The following is a 17752-nucleotide window of genomic DNA, read 5'->3' as shown; positions in this document are numbered from 1 at the left end:
TAGCTTGATCTACACTCTGTTACAAATGCAGAGGGGTAAAGTGTATAAGGTAGAACAGGAAGTTATTCAACAGCTTGGCAGGCGTTTGTGGCTCAGCCTGGCTATCTGCTGTTCTTACGCAGTCTATGTCACATCTTCATGAAACACCATCTGGCACATGATGATTTAAAAGTCTCAAGCCCAGGTGAGGGGTGGCAGCATCCCATCCCTGAAGGGTCCAAGACACCCCACTCCGCATGCCTTCAGTTCCCACCGAAGCCACTAGCCGTGAGGTCAGCTCCACTCATGCGCCAGCGCGCAGGCTGTGTTGCCAGCTCCCCTTCTCCAGCATCATATCCCTGATCATATTCTTTTCTTTAATAAGCTCTGTATTTCCCATAATTTGACACGTGGTTTTGTGGCCACGCTCAGCCTAATCTCCTCTTCCTACCTCCAGCCTCCCTCCAGACCCCTGATCACCCTCCATCCCTCAGCGCTGTCAGTCTACGCCTCCCCTCCCTTTTGCAATTTTTGTCCAGCCAGCAGAAAGCATGACAGCTTTACTTGCCCAGCAAGAGCTAACTCTGCTTGTCCTGGACAAGGAGATTTTTTCCTATCTTGCTCTCGTCTCCACATTCAGTCAATATTTGCATAATATATTAAGTAAGTGGGGAAACCTCAAAGGATTTGGTTCAATGCCTTTTGGATAAGCACCTGAAAAGCTTGGCTGTTTGTGCAAACCTAATCCAAACAATCTGATTCTTGAGTTAATGGGCTGGAAATCTTGTGAGAACAGGTTGTCTCACAGCACAAGATTTCTTGTAATTTTTGCTTCTGCTGTTGGAATGGGCATACAAAGAAAATAGCCTTACATACTATTTTGACACTTCCTTTCAGGGATTCAGGATGAGGGGGGAAGAAAGTTACACAGACTTTTCTGAGCCTCACGAAAAATCAGTCAGGTTAAAACTGATGTTTCAAGTGGGAACTCAGGATGGGAGATTGTGCCATCCAAGCTAATTCAGTCCTTCTTTTAGAGCAATGTTCACTCACTTTATTGATAAGCATCAAGTATTGGTAAAATAATACACTACCTACTCTGACTGACTGGCTAATGGGAATCTGTCAAACTATGAATGCTATAACAGTCACATAATAATAACACAGCACCACAGAAGATAATAAATTATATACTTGCCACCATCCCTCACATATTCTATACGGATCATGGAGTTATGGTTATTGGTTGCAGTGTGTATTCCCAGGTCCCAGGGTCACCAGAACAGAGTTAAATGATGAAAGGGAGTAAGTAAAATGATGATCTATGTTCAAAAACAGCACTAACCTTGGTACCTGTTTAACTCATGCAGTATGTTTATATACTGAGTGTAAATAATCAGTTTTGTTGAAAAAAAGAGAGAAAACTGACAATGCCAGGGGCAGAACAGTGCTTTCCATTTATCAGGAATTCTGGACTGAAAAAGTTATTTACCTTTGTAGGTGCTGCAGGTTATGGAGGATCACTTAAAGTTGGCAAAGTTTTTCTCACAGATCTTTGAGACTCTGTAACCACTAGGATATTTATTTTCCTCACCAAAGTTCAGCTGAGCCCAGGAGCTCGAGTATTCCAGGAGCTGCTGTGTGCCACTCTTAGATAACAACTGAGCCTGAGACCAAAGGCCACAATAATCCTAGCTTATTGTTACTGCTACTGCTCCTACTTGAGCAAAAGGAGCAATTTCTCTCCATTTAGGCAATGCAGTGTTTGTGCTTTAGTTTGAAGTATCATCCACTTACATTTTCTTCATGAATCCTTTCAACTTCATTCCGCCTCTACTCTTCGGTGAATTGCATACCCACAGATTTGGTAGACCTCAAAGACAATGAGGATATATCATAACTTATACGCAAGGGAAGCACTAGGGCAGAATAAACAGTGGCTCTGTACAATCAGACTGCTGCCAGATTCACCAGGGAAGCAGGTTCTACATGGGGAAAACCAAACATAAATGCACAAAATCGTATTGCTTAAAAATTCCCAATTACATAAATCAATGGTATTCTTTACTGTGCATAGATTTATGGACTATTTAGGATTGACTGATACAGCTAACAATCACATACCATCATACCATCAGCAACTTCTGTATCTCTTGGTGTCAGCAGAAAAAAAAAATAAGAGGGAGGGTGTTACTTTTACATCTGAGATGAAATTGTGTTGCATTTTCAAAGAAGATGTCATCTCAAGAAAAAATATGCTTAGGCAGGAGTATTCACGTAAATAATTTCCTGCTGGGCAATCTATCGTTGTTTGGATTTTTTTTAAGTATCTATATAAACTCAAGGATTTTGGAGAACAGCTATGTTGCTAGGGAAGAAGACAGAGGAAAAAGCGTAGAGCCCAAGAGCTCTCCCAAGTTAAAGGATTCCCAATTCAACATCTCTTTTTCTCTTTTACCTCTGTATTTAACCCATGTATTTCACCCCTCTCCTAACATATGTCCAGTAACACCTCTGGAAATCATCCTCAAGGTCAGAGAAGACTAACTGGAGTACCTGGAAAATAGCATCCATTCTTTTAGCAGGTATTCAGTTTGTTGCATATTTATTATACAGTGCTTTTAACCCTTTCTGTTCTGTCAATAAGTACAGCTTCCAGTCTGTGTGCAATGCTAGGCACGTGTTGGTACCAAAGGCCAATCTGACTTGTTTGTGCATTCCCCCTGAAAAGAATGAGGTTGCTCAGGTGTAATTGAACAGAATTTGAGCAATAATCCTGGCTTTCTACTGAAAATGAACAGTAGTGCATGAAAGGTATTATACCCTTATTTTGCTGAGTGCAGGGCTCTGAAAGGTCACATTGGGAGAGAAACTGTGAATTGTTTGGAAAATAGCCAATTTGATTACAATGGGCAATTCTGCGCTTATGGCTTGCTTGTGTCTATCCTGCCTGAAGTGGCATCATTTGTAATAACATCTGTATTGCAGATGCACCGTGGAAGAGACCGCAAACCCAATTTCTATTCGCTGAAGAATCAGAAATGGAACTTAAATATCAAAACCAAGATACAACCTATTCAACAATGTCTACCACATAGACATTCAAATGCCAGTTCAGAAGCATTATAGTAATATTAACATATATCTGCTAAACAGTCACAATAAATACTAGCTTGGTGGTGAAATGAACATTAAAACTACCGTTAAGTATTAAAGGATCATTTTCATTTTTACAAATAAAAAATTCAAAACAGATGGAATCTAAAGCCTTTATTTGCTTTCACTGTCTAGGTGTAAGTTCCATCCATTTCCTGATATTTGCCATGCTCTTTACTGTTAACTCAGGTGATTGCCACGGGTGACTAATGTGACTGATTATGATTCATGTGACAAGAGAGCCTTAGGTGATTCAAATGTCCTTGTCTTATTGCAAGAAATGGCTGGACTCAAAATCTCAGCTCCCCAAGGCTAAACGCAGCCATTTGCTCAGTCTTATATTCAGATTGAAAATACACATATCTTCTCATGACAAACCAATGTTTTCTGCCATATCATTCCCTGATCTGAAGCACTGTTGTTAAAGCCACTATACATAAGTGAGTTTTCCCAGACACATTGTGTTTGTTCTGGATAGAAGATTTTTGCATGTTCTTTGAGGGGTTCCAGTTATCTAGTGAGCTTAATACATATTGGCCTCAGCTACCCATGCTCAGCAGGTCTGACATTCTTTCAGATATATGCCAGCCCTGATGATAGGGCTTGCTGATGGGTTGCTTATAAATTGAAGTTCCTTTTCCATTTGTTGCATATTTATAGGCATCTGTGATTATTGGACAAGCATAAGTAGAGGACTGCAACAGGAAGTGCAGTGAACTTGCAAATGACCTGAGTAATTTTAGAGGAGGCCACATCAACCTATTTTAGATCCTTTTGTTTCATTTAGTCAAAAAGACAAGTTAAACTTAAATCAGTTTCACTCCCTCCAATGGTCTGGTGTGATGGCTGATTAATTCACTAATTAGGTATTATCACATCATTCCTTAATGGAAATCAACTGAGCTGTTTGTAGGTAAACTATGGGGTTGAATGTACTGTTTAAATAATAAGTTTAAAAAAGAAACCAACCAACCAACAAACAAAAAGTATTTACTATCTCTAGAAGCCTCTTTAGGTTTCTACTCCCTGGTGAGCTGTCTTGAAGTTTTGGAGATGGTGGTCAACAAGGATAAGTTCATTTTTACCAGAAATAGCCAAAATCTCCCCACCTGGCTTGGATAATTGTCAAGGACTAACTGGAGACCTGAACCCTATTTCTCTCTGCTCTTATAGGACAATTTTTTCTTTCTTAGTACCTGAATTATATATGTACTCTCATTCATGCCTCAGACATTGGTGAAGATTCTTCAGTCAATGTCTTTCTGGTATCAGCTTTTCATAGCTTCATTCTGTTCTGCTGTGGTCTTGGGTGTCTGGGATGCTTCTCACAAAATATTCTCCTATCTTAATTTTCAATAATACTAAAACAATGATGAATATATGTGAAGGATTTCCATTGAGCTATTAAGGATTAACAGCCTGGTTTTCAATTTTCACTACATTAAGAACTCCCCATAAAGTCTTCATTTTGTCATCTGGTCTAGAGTCTTTGGTCTAGTAAAAAGCAAGGGGTTGAAAGAAGGCTTTTCATGTGAGCCATTTAAAAATTGTCATAAGCAGTCAAAGAAAAAAAATAATATGCAAAAGTCAAAAATGGAAAGCAGAGTGGGCTAAAAAATTGTTCAGATTCTTCTTCAGCTACCATGGAGGGTTTTAATACATACTTACAGCATTTGTGCTTTCCTTTGCTACCAAAAACTGTAAGCTAAAAATTATGTCACAGTTCTCGACAAAGCAGCCCTGGGGAAAAAACCCAACAAATTATATATCTTTAATCAGAGTACCGACTTCCTCTCTGTCAAAAAGAAATGCAGAGAAATTCACTTATTTGTAAGCTTTCTGAGAAAGTCATCAAGATATTATTAGAAGCAGGGCTAGGCAGCAAATAGTTTTCGTATCCATAAAGATCTGATATTTCAATTATTTTTCCAGCCTCAAAAAAATGAAATCTCATAGACTCATAGAATAATGTAGGTTGGAAATAGCCTCCTTTTGCAAAATGAAAAAGCCAGAAAATTGGGGTTTGTTCAGTCAAAATGTTTCATTTGACCTAATTTCTCTTTTCTAGCACTAATTAAACTAAATTTTAAAAGAAAATGTTACTTCTGACTGGAAAAAATCAATTCTTATCATTTTTATAAACAGCAGAGTAGATATTTCTCACTGCACATGATTTATTAACAAATAATTCACTGAAATGAAACAGCTCATTTTCTGAAATTCTTTTAGCAAATCAGTATTTTTCATTGAAGAAGATGACAAAAAATTCTTAGCCAGTTCCACTGGTGCATCTCTCTCTGCAGATGAGCTTTATCACCTACAGTTTATCTTCAAACATGGCTGTTGCCTCTTCATCCGTCTAAAATATTATTCGAGCTTATGAATTTCTTTCTTGGCTTCTTTCAGATACTTTAGAATAATCCATACACACAAGGAGAGTCATATTTCTCACAGACTACCTTTGTGAAAGACTGCAAGAAGTACTGGGATTCTCCTAGTTGCAGAAGGGGTGACATCTCATCTTCCGGATATATGAACTAAGGTTGTATTCGGGCAAAAAAAAAAATCCCCTCATCTCCCAAATAAAACTATTGTCCCTGCCCAGTGATTCCTATATAAATGTCAAGCATTATCATAGTTTGTCCACATTCTTTCATTCACACATAGCAGAGAGTATTTTTATTTCTAATGCAGAAAACACTATATTTTCTACTTTAAATAAAAGAAAGGAGGGCAGAAGAACAAATCCAGTTTCTTTTCCAGTTTCTTTTCCTCCTTTCTTTGTAAGTAACCTTGAATGACAAGTGTGCTACTTATGACTGTGCATCTTATCAAGAACGTGTCATTTAAGAGTTTGCATCTAGATAAGCATCATATATCTCAACAGTACGGTCAGCTCCCCTCCTACCCTCCAGTAGCTGATCTATCAAGCTAAATTACATTTTGAATGTGTGGGCAGTTTTCCATTTACCCATCTTCCCTTTCTTTTTCAGCCCTTCCAAACTACATATTGCCATTTTTTCTTGTTCTTCTGCAAGAGCTTTACTGCTTCAGCTTCCATAACTTCTTCATCTATGCCTGACACCAGTCCACATCACCACAGCCGTCTTTTCTCCAAATTAAATAAGCTTAAAATACACTTTTCCCGGAGGCCTTAAAAATCTCAAATGCCTGCTAAAGCAGGAAAGTCTTGTAGAATTAATAGCACTCAAACTAATATTTGACCCAATTGAGAGTTTTCCTGGCAGAATTTTTTTCCACAAATTCAATATTAAAATTTTTAATAGGAACACATGTAAAGTTTCAAGAAGCATGGGATTTTCAGTCAAAGCAAGGGAGAAGGAGTGGCCAGATGCTGTTTCCAAAGACTGTGTTCATCTTCAGCATCTGAGACTTTTATTTCAAAAGATTTTGACTACATCCCAGTACAAAAGAAAATGGGAGGCAAAAAATCTTGAAAACTTTGGAGAAATCCTTTCCTGGTCCTGTTTAGTAACGTATCCCTCCATGTGATGCTTCTCTTCTTGAGCAGTTAAGTCTCAGTCTAGCTTCCTTCAAAGACAGCAGCCTCCTACTGACAGCAATTGGAGGAGACCACCAGCCTGCAAAACTGCCAAGCAGCAGTCTTACTTCAATAAATGGTGTACAAAATGCTACTGGCTTAGCAAGAGAGACACAAAAACACTCTGTTCATCCCTCAGTTAAGGGATGTCTCAGTACTCCGGAAGATGATGAAAGATAAGTGTACATAAAAGCAACGTGAGTAGAACTGAAACAAAGATTATTATTTATTTCAGCCTGAAAGGACCAAGTCTGGAACACTATGCTTTCCTCCAAAAGAACTTGAGTTTGTAGCTGTCACAGGTACACCTTTATACTGTGAGTTTTAGCTCTGCTGTGCAAAAAGGGTTTACTTTATCCACCACCTTGTGAATGAGCTTGGATGTGATAAAGATGCATCCACAAAGAGTTCTCTAATAAGAGGACAGGGGAAAAAAGGGCCAGAGTTAGTCTGATTGCTTCCCAGAGAGCACAACAGCTTAACAAAGCAGTTGGGAAGGGGCACGTGTTAGGCCTCCTTGATATATTTCTCTAGATTTACAGTGGGTCGCACGGTGGTTTTCGTTTACCCCACAGGCTCCTCTGTTTTGGGAAGGTGCTCTTTCGGAAGCAGACTTTCAAAACACGCTTGCTTCCAATTTATTAATCAGAACTAAATAACTGGGCAAGTGTAATATGCATATAAACAAATACAATTAGAATAAAGTGTGTAAATAGCAAATTCATCTAATGATCAGGTTGATTAAGTTACTTCACATAAACCAACAATTCCTTATAAGCTCTGTGTAATAATTTAGGAAGGCTGCAATCTTGTTTAGCTCTCAGCCCAGAAAATAACAGGGCTTTTATCAGCCCTCAGTGCCAACTGACGTATTTAAGTTCCAGCCAAATAGCTGGTACAGGGAGTGTCAGTCGCTCCCAGGCTGAAACTAGTATCGAGACTACAGCTCTGCTGTCAGTTAGGATAGCTTGTGCATGTTATTCATTATCTAATACCAGCCAACCTTTTCTCTCACTGCCCTTTCCCCTTCCAAACTCCCAACAATGGGTTGCAGTGGATTACATTGGAGATATTTCCATATTTCAACATGACACAGCTTTTAAAATTTAATATTCAAAAGATAAATTCAATGAAACAGTATGATTTATCATGGTTCAACTATAGCTAGTTATTTCAAAAACACTCCTTAGTCACTGTGCTCTAGTGCACTCTGGGGAATCTTGCTCCACCTGTATGCTAGCCCTCAGCATGCATTAAAAAAAAATCAACAACGTTGAAGTAGAGATGGTCCTTCATTTATAAAGATGGGAAAATACACAGTAGAGATATAAAACCTAAAAGAAAGGTTAAGCATCTTACACACTTGGAAAAAATATACCAAAAAAACTATTTCACTTAAAAAATTGACATTTAGGAACTTAGTTTTTACATGCAGGAATACGTGCCTCATGAAAGAAATGAACTGTAGGAAATTTGTTTTGTGTTTTGGTTCTTTCGCTGTTTATTTGTTCTTAGATCAGGAATACTTTATTATTAAAATCTTTCCCCAAAACTGTGACTTAAACTGCTGTGTGCGATATGCTTTCTGAAAGTGTAAATCATGCAAAACACTGGACTTACTTACGTACCCATTCATTCGAGAGCAGAATTCAACACTGTACTCTGTATTCTCCCTATAACTCTGTTTCAGTTCGCTTAAAGCCCCAATAGCTAGAAGATGAGCTTATATGAAAGAATTAGTGATATCCCATTTAACATGAACTTAGGAATCCTGAAGACAGTTGCAGGCTCTTAGCACATCACACTAGGTGAATATATTTGAATCTGTGCCTAAAATTTTTAGAGCAATGTCTCTGAGTTTTTGGTGGGCAGCTTTTTCCCCTTTAGACTGACAGAGGCCACTTTACATGCAGTTCATCATTTCAAGAATAAGGATTAGGCTTTGACTAATTGGAAGATTTGCCTGTTATTTAAATGAAACATGTTTGCAGTTTCATCATCCGTGTGGAATCCAGAAAGGCATCAGACTATTCCATCAATTTAGTTAGAAAAGAATAAATGAATAAATAGGCTGACAATTTTCTCCCCTGGGACACTCACTGTCACTACATTGTTTCTCTATTATTAATTACCTATGTAAAAATAATTCACTGTACAGTAGTATATACACTGTGCTGTAAATGAATGGATCAGGTGCCTTTTTGTTTGTCTTTCTGTGTGCATTTGAATCTCAGTGTCAGCAAGTGATGCTCAACAGTGCATTCATTCTGAGGGAGGAAGGGGAAAATTAAGTTGCAGTCATCAAAGGGTTGCAGCCTACATTTTTGGATGTGTACTGTAATAAGGTTAGTTCTTTTGTATGTTGCGTGAAAGACTAATTTACAACTCCTGCATTGTTTCTAAGCTTTGGGTTTAGACTGAATTGCAAGCGGTTCATGTGCAAGCCTGAGATGCAGTAAGATGTCACTGCCAGGTCAAGGAGTACTTCAGATGCCGAAAGCCCACAGAACCCCGAATGAAAAGGGGCAGGACAGAAGACAAACACATTTCTTTGAATCAGAGTCTTTACAAGTATTAGGTTCACATACAGAATTCTTGACACAATTTAGGAAGAGGAGAAAGAAATAAAGAATCTGTTTATTTTCAATAAGCCAAAACCTTGTGGATTTATTTTACTTAACTCACAGGAGAAGGAGGGGAGGTAGCAGGGACTCAGGACGTTCCTCTTATGAAACCTTAGGGTTTCATATAGCTCTCTCTGAATGCCAGAGGGACAAGTAAATCGAACTCTACCCATTACACCATCAGGTGTATCCCACATAAATATTTTTCTTATAGATCATCTGAACAATTTTTTTCGGACTTATTTAAGTAAATATACTTTTCATTTCCATCTTGCAGACTTTGCCACATGCCTCTTATCTCCACTGTTATAGTATTATTAATCCTTTAAAACTGGCAAAAACTACGTCAAAGCAGAAATTCAGAGACTTCTCAGTCCTGCCTCCCAAAGGACTCTCATGATTTCAGCTCCAGTTCTGTGTAATTTCAAAGCAATTTCACTGATTCTTCCAAAAAACAATTCCTTCACAACTGAAATTTTTGAAAGGGCTCAGACATCCAGCCTCTCCGAAAATGCTACCAATAATCCAGGAGAAACACTTTGAGTATTCTCCAGAGGATGAGATAGGTTATTTTTTTCTTACAGCCTTCTCCTGCATTCTCTAGAAGAATGGTACTGTCTTTAAAGCACTCTTCAGACAGAGATGTGGCTTTGGGGGACACAGCAGTAAAAATTTGTGTTCCCGTTGGGCTTTCTGTATAGCAGAGTGCATTTTTCAGCATCGTGTATATTATCTGCTCCCTGCATAAAGGAATTCTAAACTAAATTCCTTGCGGGAACTCCCTCCATACAGTGCAAAACTTTAATTTGTGCCCTCTCCTTCTTGCGTTTGACACAAATTCAAATTGTCTGGCCTTCGCCGTTCTTCCTATTCCCTTAAGAACTCCACAGAGCAAAATGATCTCACCTGTCAGTCTCCTCTTTCACAAAGTGCAGTCCTAATTCCTTTGGTTTATTTGGTACAACTAGCAACCCCCAATCCCTATCTCATTCTGCTTGCTCTTGCTGTATCTTTGTCCATCTCTGTAATAACTCTATACTCAGGTGATCAGAAACGAGGATGAGAGTACACTAGGGTTTCTGCAGCCCTAAAGGAGGTTAATTTCCTATTACTTAGATCCATTATTTATGCACATTTTGCAGAGGTCTCTATACATTTGTGCATTTGTACGCACCAATTTTAGTCCCTCTACTTCAAATTTCTTCTCACTGTTACCTATGGACTACATTTTCATGAACTACATTTTTGCATAGGATCATCTTTCACAGTCTGGTCCTGTGTCTTGTCCAGCAACTCAATACTTTATTTTTATCTAGGTCATTCATCTTCCCATATACATACATATATTCTTGGTACTGGCAGTGCTCCCTAGGTCTGCATTATCTGCAAATATTTTTGCTTTACAATATTTTCATCCTCCTCAGGCCTTGGACAAGTAGTGTGAGTAAGAGGAACAAATCTGGACCCTGATCTCATCCACATAATTCTCCACTCCTCCATTTGGTTCACACCAAAGCATTATGATCTCTCTGTAGTCTATACTGAAACCACCCTTTAATCCACTCAAACATTTCACCCCCTGTGCCAAACTGCTGACCCCACAGATTAGCTTTTTTGTGTCCGTTGCTGCTGTCGCAAAAGCATCACGAAGCCTGCGTAAATTATACCTCCAGCTTCCTCTTGCCAGTTCTTTGCGCTCTTGCCTAAAAATAAAAATGCTGTCAGCTTATTAAGACAGGATCATCCCTCTCTTAAACCATGTGCGTTCCAGCTGATCAAATAGTATCTCAGTAAGGGTCCCTCGATCCTGCTTCTGATGAGTTTTAATAGCATTTTCTTCACCAGTGCTATCCACATTGTTGTCTGCTTCTTTCTGTCATCCCTGACACGGCAAAGCAATGGCTCAGCACTAAGAGATGTATGGTACATGAATAACTCTTCTCTAACCAGCACGGCATGAGGACTTCAGAAATATTCAGAACAATGGCTCAAAGTTAAGAGATCCAGGGCACACGTTGCATGAATACCACTCCTCAAAATGACACAGCAGGAGGATTTCAGAAACACTTGGTTCCTCCTGCTTCTTGAGGACCTGTACAACATATCCTGTTGATTGAGCAAATCAGCCAGGAAGAGTTTCATGTAAAGGAACACAGAATTTTTGATAGATCTTTTTGCACATGCACACCACAGAAACTTCCAGCCTCTTATTGGCTACTCATAAGACCCTGTAAGAAACTCTTTTCAAAGTTTACAACTTTTCTTCTTCTCCATGCTGAGAGCAAGATTTCAAAGTCCTTCTTACATGGAGAGACACTAAACGACGAGCAATAAGATATGTGTTTCCATAAATCATAAGAAAAGTGTTACAGGACAGAAAAAGGTTGACAGTAAAAACCTTCCGTTTTCTTTCTGAATCTAAACCGAGTCCACAAAAATCCTGGTGGTGTTCTCCTGGTCTAGCCATTTTTAGCCCATTTACTTTGCCCCCTAGGGAGAGAGGTTTGAGCCATCTGAAAAACACAAAAAAGGGCTTGATTTGTTGAAAGAAATATTAGTGATGGAGAATTTTTACTCTCAGTTGAGATATCTACATTTTCTGTTTGCTTGTCCAATACTTACCTCCAGCTGCAGGTTGGTCTGCTAGTCTGCTCAAAAATGTATGTATGTGGCTTATATTAGCTTACTGTCAATATGCTTTAAACACCTCTTACTCACCACAGTGCTGCCTTGTTTGGCTTATTCTTGCTATGTGGTTGTAGCAGCTCTTCTTTTGCTGCACCAGTCTTAAACACACTCATACTTTTATCTATCAATCACAAGTGTTTCTGGCTCTAACTACAGCTTTCTATGGGTAAGTTTTATATTTTCCTAGCATTAATAGCAGCAATGTCTGCTCAGTTGTATTTAGAGTTGTATCAAAGATATCCAATAATGAGAGCACACTTACAGAGAATTTCAAAGTAATCTGTAAAATATAATTTAGGGCTGAAACTCAGCAAGAAAAATCTCATCCCAGAAGCAAATTCTTTTGTAATATTAAGGGGAATGGGGCTGAGGGGGGAGAGGAAAGAGAGAAAATTACTGCAAAGGTGAACAAAAAAGTGCTTTGTGGGGAAGTGAAGAGACTACCTTCAAAGAGTTTAGAATCCCAAATGTTGAAGAGAATATATGTGTAGACTTAAATGTAACAGACATGTTTCCCTTTGAAAGTCAGTTCCTGCTTAAGTTCATGTTGAGTGTCAAGTGCTTGCCCTACAAAAGATGCCGAGTACTTATTTTAGAAGGCCTGCTCTTCACCCCAAGCGCTGACTTTCGCTCATAATTAGTTAATTGTGTGCTAACTCCCTTCTATTAAACAAACCCATAAGCAGGCTCTGAGCAAAGAGCAGTGTCTTGGTTTTTTCACTTCCCACCTCTTTTGGAGAGCCCCTGCATGAGGCTAGAGTAGCTGATTTATCAATGGGTTCTGATCAAGACACTCATGCTGGACCCAGTGCACAATGAAGAAATGTGAATCTCTTCCCAGTGTCAGTTCTGAGAGGAAAAAAATGAAAGGCATTGCAATTATTCTCCCTGGCTTCCTTTTGAAGTTTCAAAGCAGAACTGATGACATAGCACTTGAGTGCACCAAAACTTGACCCTAACAAAACCGTGGTAATTATTGTGAGCTTGTAGGTCTCTTTCCTTACTTTTAAAGCCACAATTTGTCTGAGAGAAACAAACCAAAGAACATAAACCAGAATAACCATAAACAGAAACGGAAACATGAAGCAGAAGCACCTCACAAAACCACACCAGGAAACAGTTTAACATATAGCTACAGAGGACCTTTATGCTTTGCAAGATGGATCAACTGGGGAAAGGGAAGGCATAGCAAGGCTGGATCAGCCAAGGACAGATAGCTAAAGAGTGGTGGCCAAGAAGTCGATAAGAATATCCCTCTCACATACACCAGCATGTGGGAGCAGGTCCTCGGCAGGGCCGGTGCTGGAGGTATTCTCCTGTGAGACGCACGGGCAGTGCAGAGACAGACTGCTGTGCAGTGCTGCCCCCACTGAAGGCGTGTAGGAGGAGCCCCACCTGGTCTTGCCAGGCAGCAGCACCCACTCTAACTTAGCAGAGCCGTGACTTCTCCACCCTTTGCACCCTGGCAAGTGCCAGGCATATTGTTACAGCTGCTCCACATGTGGAGGCAGAACAGGGAAAAAGGTTGCTTTCCTGAAGAGGACCTTTCCAATCAGAAAAAAAAAAACACTAAACCACTGAGCAAATTTCCGGGCTGTATTGGCAGATGGAGAACAAACCCCTGATTGGGACCATCCTAACTAACCCAAATACTTTCCACTTCAATTGCACTTTCCAATTTAGGATTAATGCAAGGTAATAGTGCTGCAGTGGCAGCACCTATGACTCCTGGCAGTGATCACTCTGCAAGGATCTGAACTAGGCGGAAGGTAGGCCCTGCTCCTTCCCCAGCAAGTTTGCACTCCATAACAGCTGCCAAAACCCTTTCCGCAGGCAGGGAATTAAGTTTCACAGACGCCTGTGAGTTCAGTATTGCATCTATTCTGAGAAATTGATTATATCCAGTCTAAGGAAAGCAAGGCAACAAGATGCCAGAAGAGCTGCCTAAGGTCACACAGCAGATCTATGGGAGAGCTTGAAACAGAGGAGAGAGAGAGCTGATAGCTCCTAGTGCTTTGATTAATAACCAAACCAACATGTCCTCTCTTATGCTCTGGTCTCCATCCAAGTCTACATCCAAGTTAGTTCACACCAGCTTTGGGTGTGAACATTATTAAATCAGTTGAAACCTCACTAATATCAGATTAACTTGCACCTGCAAATGCAGAGCTACCAGTTAAACTGCTATAACCCGTTTTAAACAAAAATACATATATCCGCACAGTGGTCCCACCAGCATGGCTAGTTTGGAATCACACCTCCATAGGCTAATACAGTACCTGCACTGGTACCTCAATATCCTCTACATTTTCAGTTGCAAGAGTTACCCCTGCACAATATATAACACTGCAGCTGTAATTATTAGGAATTGAGAATTATCTATTCAAACAGTGGGGCAGTCTAGGGAAGTGCGCCCTGTAGGGAGACACAATGTCTCTAATTAAACCAGCTGACCTAGCTGGGAAAAACGGGCATACTCTGGAGCTCACAAGCTCTTCCTCAGTTCTGAAATAAAAGCTACAGATTTCAAGCTAAAAGCAGGCTAGGAACAATTGCTCTGAGTGTTCAACCTTCCACAGAGCTTCTCAGCAAAGTCATGCCTTGCATGTGATACCAAGTGTGTAAATACAATTATCTGAATCTCACTGTATCTCTGTGTTTCCTTCATTTTACATTGCGTAAAGCACAAAAAATGCAACAAAGCCCCTTCTTACTGGTCTTCGAACACTGCCATTTCAAGGTACTTCTTGGTCTTGACCATCATCACTTAGACCTATTAAATCAATGTTTCCTGGCTATGCTGATATATCTTGTGGGTTTAATAATCAGGAAGCACTAACTGCTTTAAAGAGAATTTCCTGGGAGGAATCCAGTGGTGAAAGGAGCCTGGCTCATATAGAAGCACTTGAAAGGAAATACCAGATGCCAAGTGCATTGGTCTAGAGGCTCTATTTTCCTGGCTGTGGGCAAAACAGAGCAGCAAAGCCAAGAGGAGAGTCGCATCAGGACTCAGTATTACTCTTTGTTCACTCTTTTACTCTGAAAATCATTGTGGGTGGAAATTAGGTTCCCATCAGAGACAGATATTACCAGAATTAGCAGCAAAAAAGTCTGGCCTTGCCATCAGAGGTTCATTAGCATACAAAATATCTCTATAAGAAAGAATTGTGTCAGTTACCGAAGCTGTTCTCCATTGTCTTAAATGTTGCTGTTCGCAAGCAGAACAGTTCACCCACCTTTACTCTGAAATAAGAGATAATTCATACTCAGATCACTGCTGGAGGCAGGGAAGGGAGAGTGAGGGGCTGTGTAGGAAGAAAGTGCTAAAACTCTATTCAAATTATACTTTACAAGCGTGAAAAACAGCTAGATGGAAGCAAAAATCAAGATAAATAGGGGGAGGAGAATGGTTAATTACCTTGCACTTTGCAAGGACTGTGTTAGCTTGAGATAGGCTCCCTCAGAGTAGGATAGATAATTCCCAACAATATCACCAGAGAGCTCTTAGAAAGATAACAATGAAAAGGGAAACCAATTTTAAGAAAACAATGTTATTTAAAAAGACAGTGGCTTTACTGTATGGTCATTTCAAAGTGGGCAAATTAACAATTAAAAAGGCTCTCATGTACCATAATCTCTGATTGTTCTGGTTTAATAGCTATCCCACTACAGAAGACTCTCTTCAGCAACTAGAGATCTATTTTCTGTTAATTTTGTGCAAATCTAATGGAGCCACGGACTTTCATTTGTAACTTGCCCCCCACTCCCTCCCCTGCCATCACTTCTTCTAGGAATATATCTCTTGAAAGCGTGACGCTCATCAGTGGAATTTCTCTACTGACTATATACTTTTTGGAGTCCAAACTGAAACTGCTGATCAGTTAGGAAGTGGTTACAAGAACGCATAATAAATGTGACATCAGGAAACTAACCCTCTTTTCCCAACTGTGCTTCATGCTGATTCATCATCTGGAAGCACTATTACTGATGGAAACACTCACCCAAACCTGCACTGTGACGTCAGAGCTCAGGAGGACAAATTTCATCTTATCTGACTCCCCAGTACAGCATTATCTGAGGACCTTGTTGCCTGTCACATATACATTTTAATGACAGTCCTGTATGTCCTTACATACAGTTTAGCCTAAGAGAAAATGAAAGACTAAGGCAGACCTTTACAAGTGTTAGCTACTTCAGCAGATTGAAATACTGTGAGTCCAGATCAAAGTGCTAATTCATGGTCTCACGATGGTAGAACAAGAAACGGAATATCTTCTGCTAGAACAACAAATTAATGAGTTACCGCTAAAACATCCTTCTTTTCTAATGATCGTACCAATTACCATTACCACAAACTTTCTCCCAGGAGCAGCATGAGAATACTATGGTGGCAGAAAGACATTGGGAATAAAGCCCCTGTTTCACAGCAAAAGCAAGCTGCTTTAAAAATATATGTATTTCTAAAGAGTTGAAAGGAAAAAAAACCCACAAAATCTTAAAGTAAACACAGAAATCTACAGATATGCATACAAAAAGAGCGCACAACTATTCATTGATGTCTACTCGACCACTAGTGACAGAGCCAATAAAGCATCTCATTTGAAAGCAATGGAAATGAAAAAGGTACATCAAGTATTACAATCTCTTCAGAAATGATACTGAGCTAAACACATTGACCAGTAAAGGGTTAAAGGAATAATAGAACTCTATAGCTTGCTAAGCTGGTTACAGCTCACCCATATACACAATTTTGGAGGCCTACCCTTGCTTCCCACTTTGAAATCTGACCTCCCCACTCTGCCTTCTCTTAGGCAGAATGCTAATTATCCTGCAGAAATGATACAGCAAGGCTGTGTGTATGCCTGTGCCATGGCTTGGGGGGATGGGTTTCAATGCTTTAAACATCATCAGAGCAAGCCAAAGTTTTATCTGAAACTTTTTAACATGAAAAATGACTCGCTCTCCCCAGAAACAAATTATTTCTTGTACATTTTTCATTTTACAATTTTTCAGATTTGTCAAGTAAAACAATTTTTCACTTTTCCAGTTTGTGGGCTTCTGTCTCCCTTTTTCCTCCCCACTTTTAACCCATAGGAGCAAGGAAAACAGGCACAGAAAACTAATGTTAAAAAAATGGTTAAAAGATGGTGAGAAAAACAGCTAATGAACATCCAAAAGCTAAAACAAGCCAATTTTAATTTTCTTTGTGTATACTTTTTTTAAAAAAGTCAACGTACATTTCTAAAGGTTTATGCAATACACATGATCTTTTTTTTGGCAACTCTGATCATAATATGTGTTGTCCTAACTAGAAAAGCATTAGAACAGAGTTTCACTAGAATGCCTTTAACTGAGGACAGTGTGTGAGGTATATCTTTCCTAGCAATCCCATTGAGAGAATTATTTTTCTCCATTCTGAATAGAAAGATAAAGTCCATATGTCCACTGGAAAAGTATGTATCTTTGTGTAGTCAAGAAGAAATACATATATTATTTGCTTGTTTCATTTCCCTCTCATAATTCAGTGTCAGAGGATTAGGAACAGCAGGAAAGAAAGAAATAAAAAAAAAACACACGAAGTGCAATGAGGATCTCAAAGTACTTTACAGAAGCAGGTCAGAATAATTTGCTCCTTTCTACAAAAGCATTGAAGCACAGAGAAGCAGCAATGTACTAGAGTGAGTCAGTCACAGAGCAGGGGATATTATCCACGTTTCTTAACTCCTGCCATTATTTGCTGTCC

The sequence above is a fragment of the Struthio camelus genome, chromosome 3 (assembly GCF_040807025.1).
Source record: "Struthio camelus isolate bStrCam1 chromosome 3, bStrCam1.hap1, whole genome shotgun sequence".
In the NCBI taxonomy this organism is placed as follows: Eukaryota; Metazoa; Chordata; class Aves; order Struthioniformes; family Struthionidae; genus Struthio; species Struthio camelus.
This window is presented reverse-complemented; position numbering follows the sequence as displayed.